Source organism: Mustela lutreola, chromosome 2, assembly GCF_030435805.1.
Source record: "Mustela lutreola isolate mMusLut2 chromosome 2, mMusLut2.pri, whole genome shotgun sequence".
In the NCBI taxonomy this organism is placed as follows: domain Eukaryota; kingdom Metazoa; phylum Chordata; class Mammalia; order Carnivora; family Mustelidae; genus Mustela; species Mustela lutreola.
Window position 1 is genome coordinate 174,907,536 of NC_081291.1, and position 23,987 is coordinate 174,931,522.

Sequence of the window (23,987 nt, forward strand, 5' to 3'; positions counted from 1 at the left end):
TGTGAGCTAAATCTAAAGTAACCAAAGGTCCTTGTTTGCCTAGAACTGAAAGAATTCCTGGGATGTGAATCTTAAAAACTGGAACAGACCATAACCAACTGGGCCAAACTGGCTCTGGCTGCACCCTTAAGAAGGCTCAACAACACTTTTCAGGTTCCAAATCACTTTTCTTACCCATTCCACATATTCACACCCTTCCACTGTCCCACATGCCCCTATGCACACGAATCTTCCCCTTCCATTGCAGAAAAGACTAAACCATCAGGCCACTGCATTTGAATAAAAAAATGGCCCATATAACAAAGAGGCATTGACAAAGATTTTCTCCTTGACCAAACTCTACTGAGGCTAGTCTGAGCTCTTTTTCAACTCAACCCTAACTTTTGGTCTTATATGTTTATCTCTGCAAGAATACCACTAAGTCAGTTTAACCAAGATGACCCATCCTCAGTATGTGATCACCCTCAATATCTGATCAGATTCCTCATACTACACCAACCCCCAAGTGATGTCTGATCACCCTGGCCTGCCTTCAGCAAGAATCCTGTTAGGTCAGTTTAGCAAAAAGCTCCCCTTATTCTTGATCTTTCCTCTTAGTAATTTTCCATCTGTTGACCCCAACTGTGTTCCTTGGCTCTAAATTCCCACTTGCTTACACCATATTCAGAGTTAAACACAATCTCTCTCCCCAACTGCAAAACTCCATTGTGGTGCTCCCTAAACCTATCGACATAGTCTCCCCTTGAATAAAGTCTTCTTCGGCCTCCTCAATAAGTATCATGAAAAGTTTTTTCTTTAACAACATCAATGGAAAAGGCCAGATGTCTGTCTACAATGGGCCTGCACAAGTAAAATTGAGCATAATGAATTCACCACAGTCTAGGAACTGGTCTTTAACTTGTAGGGACAGGGCAAGATACATAGTTTTATTAGAATACTAATGTAGGTCTGACACTGAGGGGTGGGCTCTCATTAATCATGTTCTCACAGACTGATATTATAAACCACAATGACAATTTACTCACTTAGGAGAGTCTCAACCATTAGTCAGAAACACTCACATCATTATGCCAACACATTCTCTTCCTGTGAACAAGTGACATGAAGAACCAAATTATCATCAGAAGGCCACTTTATTAATGTTCAGTTTAAAAACATAGTTATCAAGCAGAGCAGAGAATCTGATCTATCAGCCTGATTGATGAATATCCTCGAATAAATAAAAGTTAAATGATCAAAAAATGGCTCTTGTGAATATTGACCAGAACAAAAGAATATAAAGAACCTTGAAAAGTGTCCTCTGGCAAAGGTAATGTTTCACCTAAAGGACCATGCAATACGCAATTCCAGAAGGATTATCATTCACATATTAGTATACAATCTACATGGTCTTTCATTATAGTCCTGGTAGCATAGTGAATACACCATGCTTTCTATTTCTCTTGCTTTCTATACTTACAAGAAATGTTGGAGACTGCCCTATATCAATGCTAAAGAACAATTTCATTCTTTTCAAGGGTTGTGTAACATTCCTTGCTTTATGTAGCTTAGACTGCTTAACAGTTTCTAATTCAGAGGGCCAGGAAACTCTTAATCTAATCTCCCATTGTCTTCTCTGGGCTCTTGACCATTAGTTAATCTTTCTCTCTCTCCTGTATTTTGTTTCTGCACTCTACTGACACCTTCCCCATAACTTACACACATGTTCAAGATTTTCCCTTGATCTTCCACGTCTTTCTCTCACTAAAATATATCTCCCCTTCCTTTTACAATCAAGAATCTAGAGGGGCGCCTGGATGGCACAGTTGGTTGAGTGTCCAATTCTTGATTTTGGCTCAGGCCTTGATCTCAAAGTTGTGAGATCAAGTCCTGCATGATGGGTCTCACACTGGGTATGGAGCCTGTTTAAGATTTCTTCTCTCCCTTTCCCTCCATCTCTCTCAATCTCTCTCTCTCCTGCTGTCTTAAAAAAAGAAGAAGAAGAAGAAGTAGAAGAGGAAGAACCTAGAAATAATGTCTTCACTCAAAGACTCCTTTCTCCACCTATCCACCATTCAACCCATTACAGTCAGGCCCCTGCCCCTATCATTATAGTGAGATTACAGTGAGGTTAGCCAGATAAAATCAGATAAAATACAGATAAAATCCACTTGTGTCTCACTATTTGCTAAAAACAACTGAATCTTAAAATCCTGCTTGTTGACCTCCGTATTGAACATGCACTCTTTGGAATTCTCTCCCACATTGGCTTCAGTGACATTGCTCAGTCCTGGATCTCCTTAGATCTTGTTTTCCTTTCTCATCCTCTTCCAGGCAGATACTAGCCAGGATTCTGACTTTGACACCCTTTGCAACTTACTCTAAACCCTCTTTAATCTGTCTCAAGCCTCCAACATTCTTGTACATGTGATTGATCTAATACTCGCATGTCTCATCAAGGCCTCTCTGAGTCAAAACTTGCATTCCAATGCTTGCTAGGTACTTACCTCTGGATTCTCACAGTACCTTAAACTCAACACATCCAAACTTTTAATTTTTTTTATCTTGTGCTACCAAGTCTGTTTTCTCTTTCTCCTTTCTCTTTCAGAGACCAACAGTATCCTCAACCATAGCAACCATATGCATATGTATGTGTGTATATATATATATACACACACATACATATATACACATATATATATATATATGTGTGTATATATATATACACATATATATATATATATACACACATACATATATACACACACATATATATATATATATGTGTGTGTGTGTGTGTATATATATATATTTTTTTTAAGGCTTGGAACTTACCTTTTCAACCTCCAGGAATCTGCTGCAATGTCAAATAGCTTTGCTGGACAGGACCGAATATGAAGCCATGTTGACTTTCTCTCATGTAACTGACAACATGTGACCCATGAGAAAGTTTCACATATCCTTGCCTGGACAAATTTTGGAAGCTCAATTTGTCCCATTTGGCACTTTCTCCTTTGTGCCTTCATCACAGCATTTAACCAGTCACTCAGCTAGTAGTTCTCTCAAGTGTGAGTCAAAAACTGATCTCAGACATCATTCAAACCAACAGGGCCTTTGCTGAATTACCTGAGGCGAGGTGAGGTGTAAGCATATACCCCATTCATTTCTCTGGAGGGCAAGTGGGGAGACTCACAGCAAAGAAAACTTGTTATGTACCCCAAATTCCCTCTAATATTCAAATCATGACCCTTTTATACTTTTGATGTTATAAAATAACTAAGACAGATGTAACTGGCTTAATAATCTCCTTAAAATTTGGCAACTTATCTGATAGCTCCTATGGAATTTACTATTTCTTGTGCCTTGTTACCTCAGTTAAAATTTGCATTTTATCATCCCATTATATTATCATACTTTTGACTAAAAATTCTACTCCATTGAATAAACCCTAGAAAAAATAACCCAAAATACCAAAAAGTCAAACTTAAAAAGATTTCTACTACAGTTTAATTTAAATAGTGAAAAAGTGAATACTATTCAAATATTCAAGAGTATCATAATGGCTAGGTAAATTATAGACTCCCCCACTCAATAGAACCCACATATGCATTAATAATTTGAGTTAACATAGGGACATTTTTAGGTTATAAAGTTAAGGTTAAAAAAAATGTCCACAACTGAATAAAGTACAGAAAAGTTCTGTGCACAGAAAGTGAAAAATAAAAGTAGAATGCTAATAGTTTTCTTCAGATGATATTTTCAGTAATTTATTTTTCCTTTTCAATTCAGATTTTCATAATCAGAAAAATCAGACATAGTTTTAAATGTGTACTCATAAAATTCCACTCTGTACAACAAATAGTTTCATCTCTATGATAAGCTTGAGACTACTTTGTGTGAGCCAAAGCACCATACTGGAGCAGACCAAAACTTTTAAACTCAGTCATCTTTCTTCCTTCTCCAAATAACAAAATCAACAGGCCACTAAGTGTTTTAATAGTATGCACAAATAAACCTAACATCTGGTAATAAGACACTAAGCTTTCATCTCACTATCCAGGAAGGATGTTTGAGGGATAATTGAAAAATATCAAAGTCTGAAAAATTAACTCTCCAATATTTTTTAATCTTATGAGTTAGTTCTCTAAAGGCTGGTAGAACACAAAAATTTTTATTTTTTACTCAATCAATCAGGTGAAGAAGCATATCCCTAAAGAAAAGTATCTTAAAGCTCTAGCAATTAACCTATCCATGTTTTCCACTTTGCAAAATTAGTTTACCTGCCAACTCAATCTGCCAGTATTCTCCCAACTTTTTAAATGTGAATTGTGGCAATTCTACAAACCAGTCTATTGGGCAGTCTGTCAAGAATTAACTGCTACTGTCATGTCTCTCCTAATGGAGTTATTGGGGAATATTTCAGGTTTTTAACATTTTTAAATTGACATGTTTATTGATTCTTGCTCTTTTTATGTGCATTATACACAGTGTTGGCATCCCATGTCAAAACGCTAAACTTTACAGCTTGAAACTCACTACTGTAATAGGTAACTTCCTTAGGTTATTAGCAAATGTCACTAATGCAATTGAGTAGCAAGTATTAAAATGAAATGTCTGTCTTTAGACCTTCTTGATAATCTAAAATAGTAATTATATGCATTAGTGATACTTTCTGACAACGAAGCTCTTAATTTTTAAATCCAAAGTGGCCTTTTCTACAATTTCTTAGCAAAAATGGAAAGAAGCTGCAATTAGACTATCGAGACCATATTATCATCATCCATCTTCTTTCAGTCCAAAACAGTGGGTGATACAAGTGGGAAATTTCTAAAGTTCTTTAATTGGAACTAATGCTTATCGACCTCTAGCTACTTTGGCAAAGCTCAAAATAGTAGATAATAGGATGATTAATGCTTTAATCCCCTAACAAAAGGGTGTTGAGCCTGTTACTATTGTTCATTCCCTTCTCAGAATTTATTTAATTTTGTTTTCCTTGATTCAGAACAGTTGCTTTTAAATGGGAGAATCACGTTTAGCCCAACAATATGCTTGCTACTTATAGCAGGAGGAAATAAGAGTTCAGCAATGAGATTGAAAAGACAGGGATTCTGTTAGAACCTGAAAGTTGTTTTCTTCATTTTCACAGTGCTATGATATTTAATATATATAAAATGTTCTAGTAAAATACATCGAGTAAATGTATTTACTATTTTACCCTAGTAAAATACATTGAGAATATATGAATCCTTACCTTTGAGGATTTCCTCTAGTTCTGCAGTGCTTATCAGCATCCGAGTGCATTTACTATATGCCTACAATGTGCAAATAGAGAAAAGAAGTATAAGATGTCCTTTCTTCACAAAGCTGATAACTCCACACTGACATGTAGGACTACTAAATCACACCTATAAGACAGTTTAGAAAAGATGTGACTCAAATAGTTCTAGGGTGTGGGGTAGATTACTCTTAACGATAAGAATTTAAAGAAGGAAAAATTCAGGAGGTTCTCGAATGTTCTCAGAAAGGCGACCCAGAAAATGCTGAATAGAATATTCTTGGAAGAGAGCTTGAATTTGGATGAGTGGAAAGTTTGGATGCTAGTTCCTTGTAACATCCACTTCTTACCTCTCTTTTGGCTTTGCTTGCTTTCTATTTGTCTGATTGTAAACTTTTTTAGATAAAGGAAACCCCAATAAAGTAAAACCTTGTTGAACCCAGTTTTCTTTTTATTTTAAGCTTGTATTTACTTATGAGAGACAGAGTGAGCATGAGTGGGTGGGGAGGGGTAGAGAGAGAGAGGGAGAAGCAGACTCCCTGCTGATCAGTGAGCCTGATGAGGGTGCTCCATGCGGGGCTGGATCCCAGGACCCTGAGATCATCACCTGAGCTGAAGGCAGACACTTAACAGACTAAGACACCCAAGTGCTTCAGGAACCCATGGTCTTAACCTTATTTCTCCTCTTATGTGTTTTAGAGTTTGAGAGATTGGCTTGGGTCAAAAATAAAAGTTTTTTATGAAACTAATGAATTATTGAACATTGTATCAAGAACTAATGATGTACTGTATGTTGGGAATTTGAATTTAAATTAAAAAATAAAAATGCTTCTATCCTTATGAAAAAAATTTTAAATAAATAAACGAAAGTTTTGGCGTATAGGCAGTTGGTCAAGGGGAATGCTAAAGAACAATTACCTGCAACCAGTTGATGGGGACAAATGCAGTATCTTTCCTGTTAAAGTTTAAGTCTTTACAAAGAGCTTCATAAGTACCTATACTCTGGTCTCTATCAACATTGTTAAGGCAAGCAACAGCTCACCCTAGCGTGCCAGTCAGCACCATGGCCTTATTTTTATTTTTATTTATTTTTTTTTTAAAGATTTTATTTATTTATTTGACAGAGAGAAATCACAAGTAGATGGAGAGGCAGGCAGAGAGAGAGGGAAGCAGGCTCTCTGCTGAGCAGAGAGCCCGATGCGGGACTCGATCCCAGGACCCTGAGATCATGACCTGAGCCGAAGGCAGCGGCTTAACCCACTGAGCCACCCAGGCGCCCGGCCTTATTTTTATAAGACACAAAACCACGAGCTAGCAGAGATGTTCCAGTATAGGTTACAAAGATATTTCAATAGGTTCTCAGCAGTGACAGTCTACAGAGTAGCTGAAAATTCTGAACCTAATAGACCACTATAAACGTTAATATATATCGCCACTTGTACCATCACAGGAAATAATTTGAGTACGGTTTGGGTTTTTCTTTGTTTTGAAATTTAAAATGTTGTCCTAGTGATTTTTGTTCCCCTGACTTAATCCAATATTTTACATGAAAATAAGTTTTATTTCTGCCTTGGCAAAATAGCAGCCCTTCTGGTTTATTTTCAGTCCATTTGGTTCCCTGCATTTATGGGGCTTCCCTTACCAGCTCCTGTCTCTGCTCCCCATACCAAAACTAAGAAGAATCAAGTCACTTTGATTCTCTCAGAATGCCTCTAAAAACTTCCCACTTATAGATACATAGAGATAAGGGATAGATGATATAGATATATCTGAGAATATATATGTATGTATATAATGATATACTACATATGTATAGCTCTACTCATGCTTGTCTTTGCTCCCCAGAAACAGCTTATGGCCTATTCACTTCTTTCTTTTTTGCTAAGAAGTGAAGCAAGAGAAATATGAAGCTCAGAGAAAGTTTTCCAAACGAGGGTTCCTCAAGGTTTAATTTTTTCATTTTGCTAAAATGTGTATTTTACCATTTCTCTTTAAAATCCAAGATTCTTCTCTAATTTTTGTTATAGTGGGGTATAGTTCTCATACATTTTCTAATTCTCTCCATTGTCAAATAATGCCCTGAGCTTCTGCCTAGACTAACCTGGAATTACCTATTTGGGGATATCAAAGTCATCTTCTGGAGTGCTAGGGGAACAAGGGAGGGTAGTGTCAACCTTCACTGAGTAACGAAGGTTACTTCTGCTTCATTATAAATCAAATAAAAGCTAAACAGTAATATCAAAACATTGTCATTGAAATTAGACCCTCAATTAACTCTCATGGCAGTGAATAGTTTAAAAGTATTTTAACCCATTGTTCCTCTACAGCTCTTCACAACAACTTCGTGATGAAAATTAGGCTCATGGTAGAAAACCCCCCAAGTTGCATGTTTCCTTCTGACCAGATCTGGAGTGGTCAGAAACTTCATTCCCCTGCTGCCACCACCATACCCTGCTACCTGGAGCCAGAGCCAAGGCCACAGATGGCCAGAGAGGAGTTGCCCAAGGAGTGCAAGTGTCTTTAATTACATGGACAGCCTATGGCACCATCAGTGGCCAGTTGGACTCAGAGCCCCAATCTCAAGGCCAAGTTAAGTAAAACTGTGCAAGCATATGGAGATGTGACACTACTGCTTCTCTCTCTCTAGGCCTGAGATGGGTATGGGTATGGGGTGCCTATCTGAGATGCCAAATCATGGCACAAATATTGCAATAAAATTATCTTTTAATTTGTTTTTTTCATTTCTCATTGGTAAAGGAATGTTGTGAAGGAGGTATTTGGGATTTTTAGAGGTAAGCACACCAGAATTAGGAGTTTATACCTGTACATATATTCATGAGAGGTCCCAGTGTAGATCAGAGTGAGAGAAGTTCAGTGACCTGACCTGCCGAAGGTCACACAACATCAGAAAACAATAATAAATAACAATAACATAATAATAAGTAATAAAAACCTCTCCTCTCCTAGGCTTCATTTCTTAACATTTAAATGTGTCATCCAGATGACAAAGCATTTCATCAGGAGCACACTAACATGAAATAATTTCTGTCTCTAATAATATGCACAACCCTTTGAAATTATAAGGTATTCATTTCTATTTAACCACTTTTTACTAAGAACATCTTTGAAAGGAGAACTGGTAACCTTATCCTCATTCCTAGATGAGACAACTAACACACTTAGGCTTCTTTTTTTTTAAATATTTTATTTATTTATTTGATAAAGAGAGAGAGCGTGAGATGTGGGAGGATCAGAGGGAGAAGCAGACCCCCAGCTGAGTAGGGAGCCCTAGGCGGGACTCAATCCCAGGACTCCAGGATCATGACGTGAGCCAAAGGCAGTCACTTAACCAACTGAGCCACCCAGGTGTCCCACACTTAGGTTTCTAAACTGATGAATACAAAAGGACTAGCAAGAAGGAAAAAGTAAAACTAATATAAAATAAAAGAGATATACATGAATTTGAATGCATTTCAAGAGTTTTCCTGATTTTAAAAGTTCTCCATCTTTGTGAGGGTGTTATTATTTAAATCTAAGCCAAGGTCTTGACGATTTCTAAGGAGTAGGAGAGGTACTGTATAAATCACAGAGCAGTTTTCACCAACACAAAAGTCTCTTTAATTATACAGGTGAAACACTCTACCTTTCCCTATTTTTTCATGAGAATAAAAATTAAATCCCACTGAATTATTCTTTTTTTCCCATTATGTTTGGTGTCACTTCAATGACAAGAAGCACTCTAATTCTTTTTCTCCCAGTTTGATCCTGAATTGGTGACTAGTCTGCTTTTGAAAAAAGAAAGTTCAAAATAAAAATAATATATTCTTATTGATTATAGCTTTTAAGCCAGTAACATCTAATATGAAAACATTCCTTTCATATTCACTCAAATAATGCTTTTTACATAACAGGCACCAGAATACTATCAAGATTTTTTTATTATGTGAATATTCTGATTGAAAAGTAGAATGTCAGTGGTGGTAAGTGGTAAGTGAAACAACTAATCTACTGAAAAATCTTCCACTAGAAAAGGTAAAATAACCTCTGCTCAGTCAGTTAAATGAGAGTATATGAAACACAGTAAACACACAGAGGAGGGAAAAAAATCCTGCTCTTCAGGTATGGATGCAATGACCTTAATAGTTCTCCTTTCCCTTTATGAAGCTTCAAGATTCTCTCTCCTTTCCTTATAATCTGGAAAAAAAAAAAAATGACCTTTTTGTTGTCAGTCATTCTGTAATGTAATTGCTAGTCATTAAAAGTCATTTGGCTCAATACTAAGACAAGGCAATCAGCTTTGTGGTTTTGTGCAGTTTAGTAAGGAACGGGATTTATAAGCCCATGCCAGGAGAGGAGGTAGAGGCATTTCAGAAATCATTTACAAGTGGAACCTGGCATAATATCAACCCTTTTCTAAGTGTCATTATAAAAGGTCAATAGGACAAATGCCCCTGAAGTGCTGAGGAGGAGAAAGAATAAGCAACTCTCTCTGCTGTAATCCCTACTACAAACCAATTAACAGGCCTGCAAAAGGAACTTTCCTAAACCATCACTTTGGAAGAGTTAATCCTGCTCAAAAGCCACCTGTGGCTTCCTATTGCCTGCATAATGAAATGCAAGGTTTGGATATACATACCCACCATGACTTAATCCTACATCACTTCTGTGTGTCCTTTCTCATTCAGTCACCTGTCCTTGAGCTTCTCCATGTTGGATTAATGTGTTCCACTGACCCAAGATGGTCTGTTCCTGTCTGTTACATTTTCTTCATAACCCAGCTCAAGTCATAACCTTGCGAAGTCTCCCTCATTGGCCCATTTCATAGTCACCTCACCATAGTCACCATTCATTGGCCAATCAGTAATATGCTACCCTGTTATGCACTGAGATTATCACTTTAATATAACTTTATTGGAGACAAGGACTAGGCCTCAGGCAATACTGGTCCTGCATTCACCATAGGGCCCAGTACATAATAAAACTACATTTGTTGAGTACTTAGAAGTATACAAAGTCACAGCTCTCAAGGGAGTCAGACTCCTAAATATCATGATCACTGAACCCCATTGTCCCAGCCTCACCTTGACAACTTCCAAGCCATTGCTCCCTTGTTCTCACCTTTAATTCTTTACCTGCACGTTATAGATGAGGACACTGAGACTCAGAAGAGTTGATTACCCTGTACTTATGAATATGTGAGAACCTGAAGCCTAGCTCTAGTCTTCTAACTCCAAATCCAGTGATCTTTCTACTCTACTACACTACCTCCATGACAAGCATTCAAAACATTTTTGTGGATTTAGATCTTGGCTATCAACACTATCACCAGTTCCAGTAACTTGGTGGAGGAGCAAAGATGTATATGTGTGTTGTGTCAATTACTGGGTACAGTAGACTAAAAAATGTAGTAGCAAAGATATTAAATAAATAAAACAAATGAACAAGTAATAGTTATAATACTTAGGAGATTCCAACTTTTAAGCCTGCCCCTAACTAACTCTATATTCTGAATCGAGTCATCTTTCTAAGCCCGAGTCTAGTCATCTGTTAAAATGTGGGCTCGAACAAGATAATTTTCAAAATATCTGCCAACCCTCACATTCTGTGATTCTGTGTTCAGCTCTGGAAGGAGGTTATGCAGGAACCGCACCCCGCCCCTCTCGGAGCCAGCAGCAAGCAACCCAGTAGTAGCTCTTCTTCCAGACCCCACATTCACATTCTTCAAACTGCCCTATAGGACACCCATGTCAGAGTCTCGGTGCTCAATTCACATGCAAGTGTCCCTTTGAGCTCTGCTCCAAATCCCTGCCTGGTTCCCCCACCCCAGAATAAAGATGGAATAACCCCAAGCCCCTTGTCCTTGGTCTCTCAGTCCAAAACAAGAGTCTATAGGCCTGTGAAAAATAGCACCAAAATTCAGACCATAATACCTAACCACAGAAGATAAGGGTAATTATTATTCACAAGGCCAACAGACAGCAACTGAAATTGAAGCTGAGGCACCAAAGAATCACATTACTTCCTTTAGAATTCATGTACAGGGAGATCATTTCGTGTCTGGAATGCTTTGGATATATTTGGTGTTTAAAGCAGGAGTGTGGACTTAGCAGACTGTTACTATCTTCCATAAATTCTGATTCCAGAGTTTATATGTGAAGACAATACGAAACTCTGAGCTTGGAAACTAGATTCGAGTAAGAATTAACTGTGTGACAGTTAATGTGAGACAGTCCGCTTAATCTTTTTGCACTCAATAATCCCATCTGTGAAATGAGGACAGTGGCTAGGCAAGAGGATTTTAAAGTCATTTACATGTATAAAAATCTATCACCTAACTGTTAGCGATGAATTTAAAATACCCATTTCAAACTTAAAAATTTTTTTAATCTAAGCTGAGTTTTGATTCATCTTTATAGCCATAGGATAGAGGTGTTAAACAGTATATTCAATAAGCTTGCTATACAATTTTTATAACTTCACTGCTAAGTATGAGTGTCATTTCCTCCATGCCCAGCTATTTACCTGAATCTTTACCGTGATTTTAGACAACTGTGATCTCTGTCTGAAAGAAGACAGCAGCCCAAAAAACCCTCAAGAAGTCTTCTTTCCAAGCACTGCTGTGAGGATTAATGAAGAAAAATCCCCTGCTATGAACTTCAATTCTAAGCTGTGGCCACAGGAAGGGCTGCAGGAAGCCCAGTAGAAGTCCAAATAATAAATTCTCTTTTTATCTTTGTCACTGAACATTGGATAAAGAGTAATGCACTTCAATGTTCTCTTCCTCATTTTTCCAGCTGTAAAATAGAGGTAAACTTGCAGGTAGGAACTCTTTCCTCATAGGCATGAGCAGAGTAGCTCCATCTCCATCCCTTCCATCATTCCCAAATTGGCTGCAAGAGATTTCTAGTGCTTCATACAAATTAAAACAAGTTCAACAGCTTGAAATAACATACATATACTATTTCATAGTTTCTGTAGCTTGGGAGTCTGGGCACAGTTTAACTGTGCTCAGGGTTTACGAGGCTGCAGTCAAGGTGCTGGCTAGGCTACATCCTCATCTGGAAGCTCAACTGGGGAAGAATCCATTTCCAAATTCATTCAAGCTGTTGACCTGATTCGTTTCCTTTGTGCTGTATTACTGAGGGCCCTGGCTCTTTGCTAGCTATTGGCTGGAGGTCTCCCTTAGGTCCTGGAGGCTTCCTGCAGTACCGGCTTCTTTGATATGGCCTCCAACTTTATCAAACCCACAAGGAGAGTCTCCAGCTCCAATCTACTAAGACTGAAGTCATATAAGGTAACATAACCATAGAAAATCCATGCTGTCACCTTTGCCATATAAATAACCTAGTCCTGAGAGTGACATTCCATCATTTTTGCCATATCCTGTTGTCTAGAAGCAAGTCACAGGTCCTGCTGACAATCAAGGGGAGAATATTACACAAATATGTGAACATCAGGAGGTAAGATTGACTGGGGGTCATGTTAGGGTTGGTTGCCACATTGACCTACAGAAAAATCAATTATCAGTCCCCATAACCAAAATCTTCCACTCTTACTAGGACATTTCTCCCTCACCAACCACCAGCACCTCCCTAATTACCATTGCTTTCCCAGTTGTTTTGACAGAAGCCAGGCCACACTCACCATAGACCCTGTCCATTTGTCTTTCAAATTTTATTTATCTCCTAATATAAACCCAACTCTATACTGGCATGATGAGCAGCAGAATAATGCCACACACACACACCATCCAGATTCTAATTTGTAGAACCTATGAATATGTTTTATTAAGTGGCAAAGGGGAATTTAGGCAGCGGATGGAATTAAGGCTGTAAATCCACAGACCCGGAGATAGAAAGGTTATCTTGAAATACCAGATAAGAAAATTACAAGCATCCTTATAAATGGAAGAGGGAAGTAGAAGAGAGTGTCAGACTGATGCAATGTAAGAAACACCACCCCGGCCATCACTGACTTTGAAGATGGAAAAATACCATGAGCCAAAGAATGTGGGCAGCCTCTAGAAGCTAGAAAAGATTTGAATGTGGTTTCTTCCCTAAGGCTTCCAAAAAGGAACTCAGCCCTGCCAACACTTTGATTTTAGTCTAGTTAGCGCCATTTCAGGCTTTCGATCTCCAGAACTAGAAGATAATAGATTTGTGTTGTTTTAAGCCATTAAGTTTATGGTAATGGAAAACTAATATTACTAGGACCTGGGGACACAAAGTTAAAAGAGACATGGTCCTTGTCCTCAAGAAGCTCATAGGCACATGGGGCAGGAGGCACACAAATAAGCCCCGGGCAGAGGATACAGTTCCAATCTGGTGTCTCAGCACCAGGCACAGTTTTTCAGCAGTGTCTACAACCCCCTTCCTCCTCAGACCATTGCCTGGCCTGTTTGTGGCTTTGGGGCAAGAACTTTCCCTCCTTCTATAATACAGAGGTGGCAGTTCCTGCTTTACATATGGAAAGGGAAAATGAGACAAACACAGACCAGCCATGGTGATTCCCACAGGTCCCCATCTGTGGCCACAGTCCCCACTTGTGTTTGCCACAAGCCCTGAGGAGTTCAGACTCCAGGAAGGATCCCTGGGAGCCTGCCTATGGATTCAGAGGAGCTGGCTCATGGGCACTTTGCTTTTCATCACACCTCCTGCCCCCTAGGTCAGTGTGAATAACGAGCCAGCCCAGCCCATGATTCCCTCTTTCTGTAGCCTGATGTCAACTCCACTCCATCCAGGATGCTGAGACACAGGAAGTACAAGTGACATGCTTTATGTCTCTGTTCTGGTGGCATCATCAAGGCTCTAGGATTCCATGTATCTCCCCATCTGGAAATATTCCTGACTAGCCCTGACCCAGCTATGGAGTTCCTGCCCCTTCCCCAAGTTCCCAAAATACCCAGCCCAAGAGCTCGCAAGATCTGGCCTCATGGAGATGGCTGCTTTATTTGAGGGCAAGACATACACAGACCACCTATGGTGTTTCCCACAGGTCACCATCTGTGGCCACAGTGAGCCCTACAGTCATCTTAGGCTGGAGTGATCCATGGGAGCCCGCCTGTGGGCAGGGAGGATGTGGCTCATGGGAACTTTCCCCTTAGCACACCTCCTGCCTTCAGGTTTCTAGTACCTCTCGGCTGGTGTGAATCATGGGCAAAGCTGGCCCATCAGTCCCCCTTTCTATGCCCTGGGGTTAACTGAATGGCACCTAGGATGCCAAGAAAGGCAGATGCCAAGAAATGCAGAATTAAGATACTTGGGGCCCTGTGCCCAGGGAGAATAAGGGCTCCCTGGCCCAGTTGAGTCCCCCAGATGTCTCTGATCAGCTAACTTTCCAGCCTCCCCTTGGCCGATAAGGCCAAAGACTTCCCATGAGTCTGACTACAGACTGACTGACTACAGGACAAATGGGAACTGGGCTTCAGAGAGGAGTGGACCTGCAAATCCCACTGAATCCTCCAGAAATACCCAGCAGGAGGCAATTTTTTTAATGGTGGGGAGGGGAGCGATTAGGAATGACAAGGTTTGATAATGAGAGGTAATCAATTATGCTGAGAAAGATGGATAGGAGGGAGTGATAAAAAAAAAAATTCCCAAAGAGCATGAGCTGTGAAAGGGATCTTGAAGAGCAACTAGGAGCATGCAAAATAGACAAAGATAAGTGAAGCAAAGAGAACATGTAAATGCATGATAAATAAGAAAACCTGGTATAGTTGAGAAATCTAAAGTCTAGAGTAATCAGAACCTGGGATACAAGCAAAAGGAAGAAATGAGGGGACATCAAAGTGAAACTGGCAAGGCTAGGAAGAGTCAATGGAGAAACATCTATATGTCACGCCCACAGCCACAGACTTAGGACACAGAAGGGAGTGTGCCATAAAGGACGTAATCCCACATGTGTGTCATGGTTACTCTGGTCACAGTTTGGAGATTGGACTGGAAGGGTGAGGAAGGAAGCAGAGGATAGGCAACTGCCGTGGACCAGAAGACCGGGAAAAAAATCAGAAGGACTTGACTCAAGGCAATGGGTGTGGAAATGGAGAGGCAAAAAGAATTTTTGAGAACTTCATTTGAAATCTGAGCAAAGGAGTTTAATGTAGGAGGTAAGGAAAAGGAGTAAGAAAGAACTCTTCCAGGTCTCTTCTCAGGGAACCCTGTGAGGAGTGACAGTGTGAACCAGGCTTCTCAAGTCAGGACAGAGTAGGCATCAGAACGGCCTGTGGTTCTTACAAAAACACACACCGGCAATCCCCCACCCCAGAACTTCTGGTGCAATCACCTTGGCTGGGACAAGGCTGTAAACTGAGGTAGGGAAGACAGGTGGAGGAGCAGGTTTTAAGAAATGATACTGCAATTAAACTATTTAGTGAGAAAAGAATGAGCAGCCTGAATGCCTTAAGGGAAGGAGCTATATAAATATGATCTCTAAAAGAAAACTCTCTGCCAAAAGCTAATCCAGCTTGGATTTGTTGGTTTTGTATTATCTGAGAAATTTGTGAGAGAATGATAAATTATTGACTAGAATCCCGTAACTATTCCAAATCCAGAGCCTGCTAATGTCAAATGACATAAGGTGTTACCACCACGGACACAGACATAAAAGGAGAGCCGCAGCATCATTTTAGCTGCTAAAACAAAGAAAATTTTAATTCATTACACATAAATTACTAAAATAATCATCTTGTTTATTTATGGGGCGAGAGATGGGAAGAGACAGAGCCTAGAAAGTGAAATTCTTTGTGGAAATTACCTACGACTTGTTTTTAAATCTGAGATTACAGAGACTCTGGACAGTTCATAACTTAGGCCTCACTGATCACCTTCTTCCCTGTTTCTCTTTGCTTAGAGGTCCCTGAGTGTGTGCTGACTCAAATGTTCACACTTATCTGTGCAAATGTATGGCCCTTGATTTTTTTTTTTTTTCCCATTTGCTTTGCCGCACAAGCAATAAAGAGATTGTTACTAACTGGAAAGCTATGGCTTAAGGTCATAATCTTATAAATCCTGCTGAGAGCTGAAGAAAAGTTTGACAATCCCAAATAACCCAAGCTCCTCTGTCCCACGGTGGGGTTATGAGGACAAAGACTGATAACCAGTATACAAACCTGAAGGAGCCATTTTAGAAAACTCAAAAGTGTTGAGAGGCAGAGCAGCAGAAAAAGTCTGAAGATGTACGTGTTGCTGTCAGGATTCTGTGAGATCATAGTGGGGATAAAGCTGCTTCTCTGCTGACAGAGCTCACCTCTGAAAAAGAAAGCCTTTTGCAGTGGCTTAGTTGCCATTACCGATCTCATTCATTCTATTTACTATTTATTGTGCACATATATTGTGCCTGGCTCTGGGCTATAATCACAGAATGCTTTCTACCACCACCGTTACCACTATTATCAATAATTTGTTAAGTACCTGCCCTGAGCTTGACCCTAAGACAAGTGTCCTTACACTCAAGAAATGAACAGATTGAAATTTAAGTAAGTGGATCTACAAAACCCTGAAGCACACACCTGGTATTACCATTACTTTAAAATTTATCCTTTTTATATACAGCAGTCACTTCTGTGACCCATAGATCAACTTCCCTTACTGGTTATTACCGAATAGCTCGCAGCCCATCAACATGTCCATGACACTGCAAATATCTATGTGAAGAAGAAAAGTGAAAGGGAGTTTGTCCTTCCACAGTCAGTGTGGCTCATGCTCAAAAGATGAAAATTTGAGGCTCCAAGAAACATAATTAACACCTTTCCTATTGTAAGTTGGCCAGTGGGGGAAGAGCTAGATCCAGAAGGGAGATCTCCTAATTCCACAGTTATTTCAACAGCTCCTCCAACCTCTTCATCAGAGGTGGCCTTTCACATGAACTAATGAATGCTGTGGTTGCCTGGTAAGAGCCTGCTGCTCTTATCCAAGGACTGTTCCTAATGAAAATGAACCATATGATACTCTCAATAGATGCTGAAAAAGCATTTGACAAAGTACAACATCCCTTCCTGATCAAAACTCTTCAAAGTGTAGGGATAGAGGGCACATACCTCAATATCATCAAAGCCATCTATGAAAAACCCACCGCAAATATCATTCTCAATGGAGAAAAACTGAAAGCTTTTCCGCTAAGGTCAGGAACACGGCAGGGATGTCCATTATCACCACTGCTATTCAACATAGTACTAGAGGTCCTAGCCTCAGCAATCAGACAACAAAAGGAAATTAAAGGCATCCAAATCGGCAAAGAAGAAGTCAAATTATCACTCTTCGCAGATGATATGATACTATATGTGGAAAACCCAAAAGACTCCACTCCAAAACTGCTAGAACTTATACAGGAATTCAGTAAAGTGTCAGGATATAAAATCAATGCACAGAAATCAGTTGCATTTCTCTACACCAACAGCAAGACAGAAGAAAGAGATATTAATGAGTCAATCCCATTTACAATTGCATCCAAAACCATAAGATACCTAGGAATAAACCTAACCAAAGAGACACAGAATCTATACTCAGAAAACTATAAAGTACTCATGAAAGAAATTGAGGAAGACACAAAGAAATGGAAAAATGTTCCATGCTCCTGGATTGGAAGAATAAATATTGTGAAAATGTCTATGCTACCTAAAGCAATCTACACATTTAATGCAATTCCTATCAAAGTACCATCCATCTTTTTCAAAGAAATGGAACAAATAATTCTAAAATTTATATGGAACCAGAAAAGACCTCGAATAGCCAAAGGGATATTGAAAAAGAAAGCCAACGTTGGTGGCATCACAATTCCGGACTTCAAGCTCTATTACAAAGCTGTCATCATCAAGACAGCATGGTACTGGCACAAAAACAGACACATAGATCAATGGAACAGAATAGAGAGCCCAGAAATAGACCCTCAACTCTATGGTCAACTAATCTTCGACAAAGCAGGAAAGAATGTCCAATGGAAAAAAGACAGCCTTTTCAATAAATGGTGCTGGGAAAATTGGACAGCCACATGCAGAAAAATGAAATTGGACCATTTCCTTACACCACACACAAAAATAGACTCAAAATGGATGAAGGACCTCAATGTACGAAAGGAATCCATCAAAATCCTTGAGGAGAACACGGGCAGCAACCTCTTCGACCTCTGCCGCAGCAACATCTTCCTAGGAACAACGCAAAAGGCAAGGGAAGCAAGGGAAAAAATGAACTACTGGGATTTCATCAAGATCAAAAGCTTTTGCACAGCAAAGGAAACAGTTAACAAAATCAAAAGACAACTGACAGAATGGGAGAAGATATTTGCAAACGACATATCAGATAAAGGACTAGTGTCCAGAATCTATAAAGAACTTAGCAAACTCAACACCCAAAGAACAAATAATCCAATCAAGAAATGGGCAGAAGACATGAACAGACATTTCTGCAAAGAAGACATCCAGATGGCGAACAGACACATGAAAAAGTGCTCCATATCACTTGGCATCAAGGAAATACAAATCAAAACCACAATGAGATATCACCTCACACCAGTCAGAATGGCTAAAATCAACAAGTCAGGAAATGACAGATGCTGGCGAGGATGCGGAGAAAGGGGAACCCTCCTACACTGTTGGTGGGAATGCAAGCTGGTGCAGCCACTCTGGAAAACAGCATGGAGGTTCCTCAAAATGTTGAAAATAGAACTGCCCTATGACCCAGCAATTGCACTATTGGGTATTTACCCTAAAGATACAAATGTAGTGATCCAAAGGGACACATGCACCCGAATGTTTATAGCAGCAATGTCCACAATAGCCAAACTATGGAAAGAACCTAGATGTCCATCAACAGATGAATGGATCAAGAAGATGTGGTATATATACACAATGGAGTACTATGCAGCCATCAAAAGAAATGCAATCTTGCCATTTGCAACAACATGGATGGAACTAGAGCGTATCATGCTTAGCGAAATAAGTCAAGCAGAGAAAGACAACTATCATATGATCTCCCTGATATGAGGAAGTGGTGATGCAACATGGAGGCTTAAGTGGGTAGAAGAAGAATAAATGAAACAAGATGGGATTGGGAGGGAGAGAAACCATAAGTGACTCTTAATCTCACAAAACAAACTGAGGGTTGCCGAGGGGAGGGGGTTTGGGAGAAGGGGTTGGGATTATGGACATTGGGGAGGGCATGTGATTTGGTGAGTGCTGTGAAGTGTGTAAACCTGGTGATTCACAGACCTGTACCCCTGGGGATAAAAATATATGTTTATAAAAAATAAAAAAATTAAAAAAAAAAAAATGTAAACATATGGCCACCCACTCCCCATTAGTTTCTTGGGGCTGTTTTTCCAGCCCCAAGAAAGAGTCTGAATCAATGTTTCCATCCACTCTTACAGGGACTGATAGCACAATATCACCATTAGCAGAATTTAAGACTATTGTAGCGATGGGAAAAGATTTTTCAAAGCAAAACTGACCAAAGTGTAAGTGAGATTTATGTCCTTCCACCTTATGACTTGAAGTGAAGTCAGCCTATGAGCAGCATTTGCATCACTTGGGACCTTTTTAGAAATGCAGGATCTCAGACCCACTTGAGAACTACCGGAATCAGAATCGGCATTTGAATGAAGTGTCTAACTGACTCACATGCACACTACATTTTAGGAAGCATCACCCTGGACCTCATGAGCATCAAGTCAACAGAACTTCCCAACAGCAATATAACAAATGTGTTATAGTTGCGCAGCATTAACAACTTCCTCAGCTCTTATCAGAGGTGGTCAAAGCCTCCATCATTCAGGGCATCTGGGTGGCTCAGTGGGTTAAAGCCTCTGCTTTCAGCTCAGGTCATGGTCCCAGGGTCCTCGGATCAAGCCCCACAATGGGCTCTCTGCTCAGCAGGGAGCCTGCTTCCCGCTCTCTCTCCGCCTGCCTCTCTGCCTGTTTGTGATCTCTGTCAAATAAATAAAATCTTTAAAAAAAAAAAAAAAAAGCCTCCATCACTCAAGGCTCCTGGGCCAGCCCCCTCCAGCCACGTGCAGCCTTGTCCACTGACCCTAGTGTGCCATACAAACACAAGCTTGAATTTCTTCTGTATACTGTGTAAACATGCACCAAAAAAAGATGATGTACTTCTCATGTACTTTCTATACAAAAAGATTAAGTAGTAAGTACTGTTCTAACCAATACCTGAATTTGAACAAGTGGTAGAAACATGAATTCAATTTTGTAAAGTGCTTTGATGTCATGAAACATATCATAAAAGCATCAAATGGTTCGATATCAACACTAACAAGACACACTGGAATTTCAGAAATATCATAGCTGCTCCTTTGTTTTGAAGACTTACTATTTAGTATCTCAGGAGGCAGGGCGATATTTCAACCAACCGCTTTCTGAAAGTGACTTTGGAGGAAGTTTGAGGCATCTTTTTATGTGATAGACAAAGAAAGCCACTACACTGAAGTAGATGACCACACACGCTAGGAATGAGGGGAAGCCAGGCTTATAAGACAGCCCCTAGTACTTTCCCTCTCAAGAAAAGATCCACATCTCATTTCTTCTCCAAGATGATTGGATTCTACATGCCTGTTGGAAAGGGAGTATCAGTGTAAAGAAAAGCATACCAAATTCATTACTCAGATTCTTTATAATGCAAGGCCCTCCACGACGAACCCTCTGACCCACTCAGCCACCCTCATCTCAGCAAAACTCATGTCGTCTAGTTCTACAAACTACAGTCCAACACAGGAGCCATTAGCCACAGATAGCTATTAACATTTAAATACAAATTAGTTGAAATTTAAATTTGAATATAAATATAAATTCATCTAAATTAAGCAGAATGAAAAATTGAGTTTCTAATGTGCATTTACTACATTTCAAGTGTTCAAAAGCCACATAAGAGTAGGGGCCACCATAGTGGCTATACAGAGATTAAAATGTGGCCATTAACACAGGAAGTTTTATTGGACAGCCCTACTCTAGACTTTGCAAATAAACTATGTTCCTGCTCTAAATTGCTATAGGAAAAAGAGGCAAAGGTACTTTCTTTATCGCATTACTATTTTTTTAATTAACATATAATGTATTATTTGCCCCAGGGGTACAGGTCTTTGAATCATCAGTCTTACACATTTCACAGCATTCATCATAGCACATATCCTCCCCGATGTCCATAACTCAGCCACCCTCTCCCTACCCACCCCCAACCCCACAGCAACCCTCAGTTTGTTTCATGAGATTAAGAGTCTCTTATGACACCACTGTTTGAAGCCCGATAAAGTAAAACCAAAGGCCAACCAGACATGTACCCTCAAGAGTCTCCTCCCTCTCTCCCTGCCCCTCAACCCCCCCATATTAGGTGCTAGTGAGACTTCCCCAACACTGTAGAAAGATCATGGACCCATAACACACTCCAGAAGAAATACAGTTAGAATTGTCTAACTATGCTCTGTGTCCTCAGTCTGGAAACATGCCACTCACATCCCTATGCCACCCAAAAACTCTATAAAAATGGCCAACATTTAAAAAAATTAAATTATGTCTATTAACTCATTCATGTAGTTCTTACAAATGTTTCCATTTATGAAGTCATCCATTCTACAAATAGGTATTAAATGACACTATATCCCAGGCACTGTGCCAGGCACAGAAGATACAGTGATGGACAAGTCAGTCATGGGGTCTTTCTTCAGGGCACTACTGGGCTAAAAGAGAGCAATGAATAAGTGACTATAAGTATGATAGGGAAAGTGACAAATACTCTAACAGGAAGGGCCGACCTAGTCTTCGGAGATAGGGAAGGCCTCCTAAGCTAATCTTGTTTAAGGTGAGGCTTGAAAGATCAGATCTAGTTAGGGGAAAAGGAGAGGAACAACATTCCAAACCATGGTAATGAGAAATGAAAGCCAGTCAGTGTGCCTGACTCACAGACTGAGCAGAGTAGAGGCGGTCAGGGTCAGGCCAGGAGTGTCACCATCTGATTGGCATTTCCAAAGGTCCCTCTGGCTGCAGAGAATAGATGAGAAGGCAGTAAAAATGGATTCACGAAGGGACGCCTGGGTGGCTCAGTGGGTTAAGCCTCTGCCTTTGGCTCAGGTCATGATCCCAGGGTCCTGGCATCGAGTCCTGCATCCGGCTCCTTGCTCAGCAGGGAGCTTACCTCTCTCTCCGTCTCTGCCTGCCTCTCTGCCTGCTTGCCTGCTTTCTCTCTCTTTCTGACAAATAAATAAATAAAATCTTAAAAAAAAAAAAAATGGATTCACGGAGATTATTTCCAAAAGTTCTATACATGATCACGGGCTAAGATCAAGGTACAAAAAAAGTAGGCAGGGTGCTAAAAACGTGGATGTAGAGAGAAGCAACAGGCCCTAAGACTGAATGGAGGAAGAGAGGGTTTAAAAAAAGACTCCTAGATTGCTGGCTTTAGGGACTGGTTGATCACTGCATAAGGAGGGGACCCTGGGAGGCCTCGCACTAGAGTCAAGCTGCAGACTAGTGGTATTAAGGATATCCATGAAACTTCTAAAATGGGGTGCTCAGGGCGCCGGGGTGGCTCAGTGGGTTAAAGCCTTTGCCTTTGGCTGGGGTCGTGATCTCAGGGTCCTGGGATCAAGCTCCCATCCGGCTCTCTGCTGGGGGTGCGGGGCAGGGGGAGCCTGCTTCCTCCTCTTTCTCTCTGCCTGCCTCTCTGCCTACTTGTGATCTCTGTCAAATAAATAAAGTTTTTTAAAAAGATTTTAAAAATAATAAAAATTAACAATAAAATAAAATAAAATGGGGTGCTCAGTAGGCAGCAGCAGATTCCGTGGGTCATCCCCAGGTTGTAGATGAGACTGAAACCACTGGCGTCGTGCAATCACCCCAGGCGCAGCACAGATTAAAAAGAAGAGAAGAGAGGCCCTCAGGATGGGCCCCAGGGTACCGCGTGCAGGGCTGTGGCTGCTTTCTGAGGCGGGCAGCCCTGCCTTCAAGAGATCTGCCATCAAATAAATGCTCTATTCCGAACCACCCAAGATTAAATCTCAGCGATCAAGCATTTGCGACTGGCAAGAGGCTGTTTTCCCAAGGTTTTCTGCAAGATTTGAGACATTTGAATACTTTCAGATCTCTTTAGTATTCAGGCTGGATTTCTGGCAGCCGTGGTCCGGAGAAGCCGGCTTCTCCCCATTCCTTGAGATGCACTGCCATCTGGTGGCCGTCGTCTGCCAGACGCACTCTTTCCCTTCTCGTCCTCTGTGTTGGTTTGAGATCCACACACCCTGTGGGTTGCCTCTTACCCAACTATTTTTAGCTTCTTTCTGGTATTATTGAACTTGAAGTATAATTGAACTGGAAGGTCAAGCGGTACTAAAAGCAGTGGCTCATTTTTTCACTTCCTTTCTTCAAATATTTCTTTATGCAACCATCAGAACATGTAAGCATTGTTAATGGAAACAAGAAATATGGATTGCAGAAGTGCTCATAAATTGCGATAATATCATAGGCTTGTTCTTACTAATGATATTAATCACAGTTTTAATTGATTTACAGAATTCAATTAATTCATGGCTACTTCCCCACCCCCACCCCACCCCCTGTGCCTCACCCCTTCCCCACACACCAGTGGGAACCGGTTCCCACCTTTAAACTCAATTCTAAGCAACAAAATGTATTTTATGGCTGATACGCCAACATAGTTGTTTTATTTCATGGTTTCAGTGTCAGTCATAAGGTTTAGGATATAGCTCCCATTTTAACAGATAGTAGTAAACTAACTCATATTATACT

At 40.2% G+C, this 23,987-nt stretch overlaps 1 protein-coding gene across 1 annotated transcript in view; it reads right to left on the reverse strand.

Annotated features, from left to right (window-relative positions):
* Positions 1-23,987, reverse strand: part of ZPLD1 (zona pellucida like domain containing 1) — a 236,288-nt gene that overhangs the window by 194,397 nt on the left and 17,904 nt on the right. The window contains exon 2 of the mRNA XM_059164267.1: positions 5,231-5,291. The gene's annotated coding sequence lies outside the window, so the exon portion shown is untranslated. The remainder of the gene's footprint in view (positions 1-5,230; positions 5,292-23,987) is intronic.